At 43.2% G+C, this 8737-nt stretch overlaps 1 long non-coding RNA gene across 2 annotated transcripts in view; it reads right to left on the reverse strand.

Annotated features, from left to right (window-relative positions):
• Window positions 1-4927: 4927 nt before the first annotated feature.
• The window catches only part of LOC126499108 (uncharacterized), a 17453-nt gene continuing 13643 nt past the window's right edge, over window positions 4928-8737 (reverse strand). For both annotated transcript variants that reach the window (XR_007590987.1, XR_007590986.1), the window contains exon 3: window positions 4928-6472. This is a non-coding gene — a long non-coding RNA (uncharacterized lncRNA). The remainder of the gene's footprint in view (window positions 6473-8737) is intronic.

An 8737-nucleotide genomic window follows, 5' to 3' on the forward strand; every position in this document is an offset into this window, starting at 1 on the left:
GGTGGCGCACGCCTTTAATCCCAGCACTCGGGAGGCAGAGGCAGGCGGATCTCTGTGAGTTCGAGGCCAGCCTGGTCTACAAGAGCTAGTTCCAGGACAGGAACCAAAAAAGCTACGGAGAAACTCTGTCTCAAAAAATTAAAAAAAAAAAAGCTATAAATGCACAAAAATAGAGCTGCGCTGGGCCTCCTAGTTTCATGATTTCCTGCCAACAGCAGCAGTGCAGAGGCGTATCTCCCAACACCTGCCTATAAGATGGAGCTGGCTACCAGCCACCATGAGCTAAGCGGCATGGTGGGTTTCCACAGTCTCACACAGGTCTCGGTACAGAATGGCTAATCTTACTCATACAGACAAAACAAAAAAGTTTGTGGGCTTGTGGGCCAGCTGCATGCTACCTGATGGGGGAGGGGTATAGGAGGGGAGCAGGGGTGGGGTAATAGTGAAACCCGTTGCTACCTCCATCGTATTGAAAAGTAAAGCATGGCAGAACCAACAGCCAAAGTAGGCACTCTGGTCCTAGCCACGCCCACTGGACAGTTTAAAACAGTGATCAAAAAATATTACAGATTAATAAATACAGGTTCTAAACGGGTCACAGTGTGCCAAAAAATATACATGGCTTGGGAGAAAGGGAAAGAGTATAGAGAGTTATGAAAAATAATTTTTAAAAATAAAACAAAGTCTTTAAAGAGACAGTAAAGGTAAAATAAAAGGCCACAAAAGATGGGAAGTACACCGAGGACCTGGATTAAGTAGACTACTGTGTTTTCTTTGAATTTTTTGACTGCTAACGAGCTGACTACAGAGAGACATTTGGTTGTGGGGCTGTTAAGCTAAGCCAACATGAAGGTATCTGCAACACCAGTTACCACTCTAGTGGAACGCCACCGTCCACACCCTCATGCCGCTATGAGTTCATCTTAGGGACTTAACAACCTTGCACTGACCTGGTGGATACACAGACTGATTGCTACTTATTTATGTTCCGTTTTTTTCCTTAAGCAGGTTTTACAAATGACCCTTGTCTCACTTTACTGCATTTCTGAAGCTCTTAGGCCTTCGTGATTTCTGTGAGGCTTGTTAAACAGGGGTCTACCAATAGCCTCTGCTTTCGGAGGGCAGAAGGTGGAACCCAGGGAGATAACCATGTGATAAGAATGCGGTATACACTTCAAAATCCACAATGGATTCCACAAACGAAACAAGAGTGGCTGTAGTGTCGGGCTACCACAGACCTCCAGATGACGGAGTTGCCGGCTCACAGACCCCACCTTTGGGGAGTCTCTGAACGCATTTGCTCCCTTTCTCCATAGGCACACGCACACAGCACACACCGTGTACAAGATGCCCTGTATAAACAGCTCCAGCTGTAAACCAGGTGTTTAGGTGTCACTGACTCTTGGTCATTTCCTTCATGTTTGTAGAGCACCAACTTGCTATTTTTTCCAGTACTGGAGATTAAGCCCAGGGCCTCACGCATACCAGACAAGTGCCCTGCCTTGGAGCTGTGCCCTTCTCCTAAGCACCGCTAATTTTGCATTTTCTGCTGATGTGCATCTGGGGCAGGGCTACTCTGATGCACACAGAGCCCCTGTCCTAACGGAGTTCATCCTTAGTGCAGCCCTGCCAATGGAAGTTTCTGCAATGGTGTGGCCTGTAATACAACAAGCTACTTTCAGTATGAGTTTAGCTCTCAAGATATGATATATTCATCTGTCTCACAAGACAATCTGGGGGTTTTATATCAATGGGAGGATGTATTTAACATTGTCCTCAATTCATACTTATGTTTCAATAATGTTTTAATTTTCAAAAAATTTTTATTTATTTATTTACCATGACTTGTATAATGGCAAATCCACTTATAATTTAAACAGAAACAGCTTCATTGACTGCTGTATTGGAGGGCTAGGGAATCTACATCATGCTATTATTCACAGAGGTTTTGCCAAAATGCATTTATTTCTTGTTCCTCAGGAAATTAACAGTATCTAGAGGCAGGAATATATGTAAATACCTTATTAAATTGCATAATTTCCATCGCCTTTGTGAAAAGCCTAGACTTAAGAGCTCGAGGTGCAGACACTGGAGCTAAATGCTATCAAAGGATATTAAGTGTATAAAGTCACACTTGGTTAGGAAGAGGCTTTGTAACCCTTTTCCTAAATACATTTTGGTCAATTGTCATTTGAGCTAGATCTTGAGGCAGGAAGACCCAGGCTTTTATCTGGATCTTGACACAGAGGGATACACACCTTTAATATAGATTTTGAGGTGGGAAGACACTCTTAGTCTGGGCCACACCTTCTGCTGGAAGCCTGTATAAGGACAATGGAAGAAGGAAGGGATTGTGTTCGCTCCTCACCTGCTTGCCCTCAAATTGTCAGCACATCCATTCCTCACTGGCATTGGAGCCCACTTCTTCTGGACTCCAGCATATACAGAAGACCAGCTGAGACACTCAGCCTCATGGGACTGAACAACTGCTACATCCCCGGGCTTTCCATTCACAGCTAGACACTGCTGGACTGCAGCCTGTAAGTCACTCCAATACACATGCACACACACACACGCACACACAGATACAGACAAAAATTGAGAGACAGAGAGAGACAGACAGACAACAGACACACACACACACATACACACACACACACACACAGAGAGAGAGAGAGAGAGAGAGAGAGAGAGAGAGAGAGAGAGAGAGAGAGAGAGAAACTGAGCAAGAGATTCATTCTGTAAGTTCTGAGTCTCTAGAGAATTCTTACTAATACAGTGTGGGATGGAAGATACCAAGGAAACCATACCTTCTACATACAATCAGATTGATGCACATATGAACTCAACATGGGAGCATGCACAGGGACTGCACAGGTCAAGACAATTGGGGTCCAACTAAGAGAAGTGAACGCATGCCCCCACCCCTAACTCAGAGGCTAACTCCAAGTGTCAACCACTTGTAAAGGAAAAACTACTTTTCCCAGTGGAGTCTCACTTGGTATACCAACCATCCCTTGTCTGGCAATAGATGGCCAACACAAAATTAATTCAGTGATATTTTTAGAGATTCTCTTTTTGTCTCCTAAGGTTTTAGGATTTTTTTTACTTTACTGGTTATTATGCTCATATATTATGGTTTTCAGATTTTGTGTTTTTAAGGGTTGTGTGTATGCATATAATGTATTTCTTGTACTTTTTCTGTTTTGTTTTATTCTTTTTTGCTTGCTTTTCAAAAGAGAGGGAGAGTGAGAAAGAAGGTATACAATTGGATGGGGGTAGGGAGGATCTCGGAGGACATGAGGGAGAAGCCATGACTGGAATATACTATATAAACATTAAGTTTCAATCAAAAAAGTATTGTTCCAGATTCTAGACAGGTGTTTGATCTGTAATGATCGATATCATCCATGCGTGAGAGGATGAACTCAGAAAGTGTGTAAAACTAAAGCTTTTTTTCTAGTTCGTGTTGTGTATTTTAGGCAGTTGTTCTGAGATCTTTCCGTGTGCTGGGTACTGCAGACTTGGGAACTTCCACGCTTATCCTTGGAGTACGATTGTGGTGTTAGGATTTGAGACACAATGGGAATGTTAGGAGGTGTGGTCTACTTGTTAAGTGGGGCAGTGGAGGTGAATCTCTGAAGGATGTCTCTTGTACCTGTCTGTTCCTGGGTTTATCTCTTGTGCCTCTGCCTCACCAGGCCTTTCTCCAAGGTGATCCTTCTTACCATAGACCCAAACACAGAGAGAGTTGAGCGCCAAGTGAAACCTCTGCAACTGTGAGCCCTAATCAACTCCTTACGTGTTAAGCAATCTCTCATGTGTGTTTGGTGCGGCGACAGAAGTACTAACTACTAAAGGGTTTGATCCCAATCTTCTGCTAAGTGAGTAGGGCTGCGTCATGGTTCCTACTTGGGCTGCCTTGGAAGGAGAGGTGCATGCTCGAGAATTGAGGACTGGCTAGTCTGTACCTCTCACAGCATCTCTGCCCTTTACAATTGTTCCCGCTTCCCCTTTCTAGGCTCCCATCCTCTGTGTACCTCTGTCGAGATGTTGAACGGAGACTAGTCTATTTATTTATTTTGGTCTTTCGAGACGAAGCTTCTCTGGGTAGTCTTGGCTGTCCTGGAACTAGCGCTGTAGACCAGGTTGGCCTCAATCTCACAGAGGTCTGCCTGGAATGCGCCACCATTCCCCAGCTTAATGCCACTGTTCTACTGAGACTACCCTCTGGGGTTTCTGGCCACGCTATGAAGGAAGTGAGTGCGTTGGCTTTAGGTCTGTTCCACTGCTCCTTCTAGAGAGCTGGCTAGCTCACCCTCCCACACACACTACTCTGACAGCAGAAGCACTTACCGCGCAGTGGGAAATTTCACATTCAGTTTATTCCAGGGTAGACTGGGCTCAGCGACTATTGTCAGTGGGCACCTGAATGAACAAGGTTCTTCTTTTCAAATGGAATGAAAAAAAAAAAACCTCAGCTAATTGTAAAATTCTTGAAAAAGTCTATTAGTCAAAGTTACTAGAATCTATTTTTAACATTTATTTACTTAGCATGTACCTGTAGTGTGTGTGTGTGTGTGTGTGTGTGTGTGTGTGTGTGTGTAGGTACTCTCGGAGGTCAGGAGAGGGCACTGAATCCCCCTGAACGGGAGTGATAGGCAGTTGTGAACCATTCTTCATAGATGCTGGGAAATGAACTCTGGTCCTCTGGGAGAGCAGCAAACACTTTTAAGTGCTGAGTGATCTCTCCTGTACTTTTATACAAAATGATACTTTTATACAAAAAGCTGTACTTTTATACAAAATAATAACAGCTAACACAATAGAGTAACATTTACACTTGAAAGAGCTATAAATGGGTGCCCCTTTATAATAGATACAATTACAGCCCTCACCTGTGGACCAAAAAGTTTCCAAGTTCACACAGTTCAGTCACTTAACAGACACAGACCAAACATGTGCTGTGCCCAGTGGGCACTGCTGGGGGTAAGGCCGGCAATCCTCAACCCGAGCAGAGCTAAGACCACATTTATACAGTCAAGCAGCTAATGCAGCCAGATGGAGCTCCAGAAAAACAAGGCAGCTGCCCTCTTTATTATTGTTTGCTGTTTGAGCTGAGAATTTCCAGCATTTTTTATGTCTCTGGGGTCAATCTTCATTTACAGTTTTTCCTCTTTTTAGCACAATGCATGTGAATTAGTGTACCTAAACCCAACAAAGAAAGCCCTGGGAAGGGACACTGACACCAGTGTCAGGTTTGTCCAGTAGAGCTGAGAGAACACTGTGACAGTTGAGTTGGAGCTTAGATTACAGCCTCTAACACCAAGGGTAAGCGAGGGCTTCAGTTTTCAGTCCTGTCCCTTATCACTTACAGAAAATGCAACTTCTGGGAGGAGCATGCTGTCTTTTGAGTCCAAAGGACCAGTGGGCCTTTTAGTCTTGTTTTATTTTAAAATTGTGTGTGTGTGTGTGTGTGTGTGTGTGTGTGAACTTTAAGAGTTAGTTCTTTCCATCCACTTTTACATGGGTTCCAGGGATTGAAGTCAGGTAGCCAGGCTTGCCCAGAAAACACATCACCCACTGAGCCACCTCTTCAGCCATGACCCTTTGTTTAAGTGACTCAGGGACAGAGCACTCCAGAAAGGACAGTTTACCTGCCATGGGAGTTTGAGAAGACTTACCTAAAAAAACAAAAGCATTTGATGGAAAACCAAAACAAAACTGAATGTTTCCAAGTGTGCAGAACTGCTTTTGAAGCGGGGTGACAGTGACACCCATGGCCATCGTGGTCCTGAAGATTGTGCGTCCTCACAACAGCAAACTCAGCTACAGAAAACCCCCAGAACCACCCATGGCAAGGTATAGCTTTATGAGACATGATAAGTTTTTATCATTTGAAACATACTACCAGTAGATTGATAGTGCCATTATTATCTTGGAGTACAAATTGCTTTTCTCTGGACTGTGATATGAGAAGTGCTTAGTGATACTGAAGGGGCAAAGGGCCATCCGCTTCTGCCCTTCTAGAACCCATAAACCTAAGGAGGAGAAAGGGTCCAGGAGAAACGTGATTGCGGTGTCCTCTTGTCCCCCAGCACGAGCAATAAGCCTTTGGTTCCATGGATTTTAACCCCGACCTGTATAACAATTACCTCGCAGTGTTCCATATTGACCAATGCCTGGCCCTTTACACAGAAATGCTCCCTTCTTTGCAGTGGAACCTGAGCCTTTAAGTTCCTCTGTAGTGTAATCTCAGGCAAAGGTGAGACCAGACGCCTTTGGGAATGCAGAAACAGGAACCTCTGCTGGGCGGAGCTAATGCAGGGCTGGGGAAGCTGTGCTCTTTGTGGGTGACTTCACTGTGCATCCTCTCTGAAGGACGAGCAGGGATGGAGAGGTGTCCTGTTTGCTGTCACCATCGCTGCTGCTTGGTCAAGAAGAGAGGAAGGTGGATTCAGTTTCTGGATTTCTGTCAAAACACAAGCAATTCCAGACTCTGCAGCTTGCCTGCCTTCTGCATGCCACACTGTAAGTGTGTTGGTCACAGGAAAATAACAAGAGTCAGCTCTCTCCTTCCACCATGTAGGTTACAGGGATTAAACTCTGGTCTTTAGGCTTGGGAATAAGCATCCTTACCCACTGAGACATCTCACCAGTCCTTTAGATTATTGTGAGTTTGTTTGATGTCCATGTGTACATGCCCTACATTGTGTGTGGAAGTCAGAGGGCAACTTGTGAGAGTCAGTCTGCCTGGGTTCTCATTGTGGGTTCTGGAGGAGTTTTACCCACTGAGCCATCTTTCCAGCCCTGACATTTCAATTCATGTGACTCCAAAGCCCACATTCTTCTCATTAAGCTTCTTTTAATGTCTTCTCACAGTTGCCATATATAATGTATAATGTATATGACCTCTAATGTGTTTAGCTCCCTCCTTGCTAGTCCACTGTTGGTTACAACCTCTTTGGAGGTCAAATGACTCTTTCACAGGGGTTGTTTAAGACCACCAGAAATATCAGAGATTCATATTATGATTCACAAGAGTAGTAAAATTATAGTTATGAAGTAGCAATGAAAATAATTTTATGGTTGTGGGTCACCACAACATGAAGAAATGTATCAAAGAGTCACAGCCTTAGGAAGGTTGAGAACCACTGGTTTAGAGTCTGATAGCAGCAACCAATCAGAACATAGTAGCTAGGCAGATCAGACAAGTAGGTATGACAAATGGGTCTCCCTTTCTCTGCCTTGGGGCTAGACTCCGGGTCTGTGTACATATTATAGAAGCACACTTCCAGTGAACTATCCCTAGACAAAGAAGTCTCTAGCTCTCTAAGAAGAGTAGCTTCTGGCCAAATGTGGTGGTTTGTGCTCATAATCTCAGAATTTGGAAGGCCAGGAGGATTGCTATGAATTCTAGTCCATGCAATGCTACAAAGTTAAGTTTGAGTCCAGCCTAGGATACAGAGCTGTAAACAGACTGATTGTTAATTTCCTGCTGCTCAGAACCAAATAATGACACAGAAACTATATTAGTTGCAACATTGTTTCGCCAATGGTTCAGGCTTCTTACCAACTAACTCTTACATCTTAAACTAAACCATTTCTATTAATCTGTGTATTGCCACGAGTCTGTGGCTTACCTAAGGTTCTGGCTAGAGTCCTTTTCCTTTGGTAGCTACATGGCATCTCCTCGACTCCTCCTACACTCTCTATATTTCTCTTCCAGACTGGTTATATTCTGCTCTGCCATAGGCCAAAGCAGCTTTATTCATTACCCAATAAAACAACATATATACAGAAGGACATCCCACATCATCTCCCCTTTTTCTGTCTAATTAAAAAGGAAGATTTTAACTTTAACATAGTATAATTACATATAACAAAACAGTTACCAAGCAGGAATTATAGTTACAATATTTAGTCCATTTACATTTGTCAACTTAAGTAAAATACTCTGCCATCTATCCTATCTTTGTGAGTCTAAAGTTTTATATCTAATTTATTCTTTATCATAACTAAACTAAGTAAAACTATATGTCTTCAACTCTTCAAAGACCCCAGAAGGATATAATGTAACCTAAGTTAACAGGAAGTGCATTATAAGCAACTTCAAAAACTCTAGAATTGACAGAGACAGCTGGCTGCCTGGACAGTCACCCAAAGTTCTTCTATAATGTTGGGGCATCTGTATTCAGCCTAAAGGCCCTTAATACCTGGCAGACTTTTCCATGAAGCAGAAAAATTAAAGATATATTCTGTCTTGTAATGGGAAAGTTCATCAGTTGCTTTCTTCTGTGTCCTGCAGAATGTCTGGCAGACTCTTTCATGAAGCAGGAACCCTAAAGGACTGTCTCACCTTCTTTAGGCAAGTTCACCAGTCATTTTTCTGTGGTTCCTGCATGTCCAGTTTATATAGCATAACATCAAGCAGTCTAGGCAAGAGCAGTTTCTTGCCCAAATGGCTAGCTTTGTCACATTGAAGGCAAATTCTATAATGAGTTTCTTCAATGCCCATCAACCTCTTGAAGTAATTGGTGCTGCCAGCAGCAGACACATCTCACTGTTTAGAAAAGTCTAAGTTCTTTTTTTTTACTTTAGAAAACATTAATTTTATTCATTTTTTATTTTTTTTATTGAAAAGAAAAAAATTTAAAAAATTTCCGCCTCCTCCCAGCCTCTCATTTCCCTCCCCCTCTTCCCACCCCTCTCCCCACTTTTCTCCTCCTCCCTCTCC

Source organism: Alexandromys fortis, unplaced genomic scaffold (assembly GCF_014885135.2).
Source record: "Alexandromys fortis isolate MF-2015 unplaced genomic scaffold, M_Fortis_MF-2015_v1.1 scaffold_14, whole genome shotgun sequence".
In the NCBI taxonomy this organism is placed as follows: domain Eukaryota; kingdom Metazoa; phylum Chordata; class Mammalia; order Rodentia; family Cricetidae; genus Alexandromys; species Alexandromys fortis.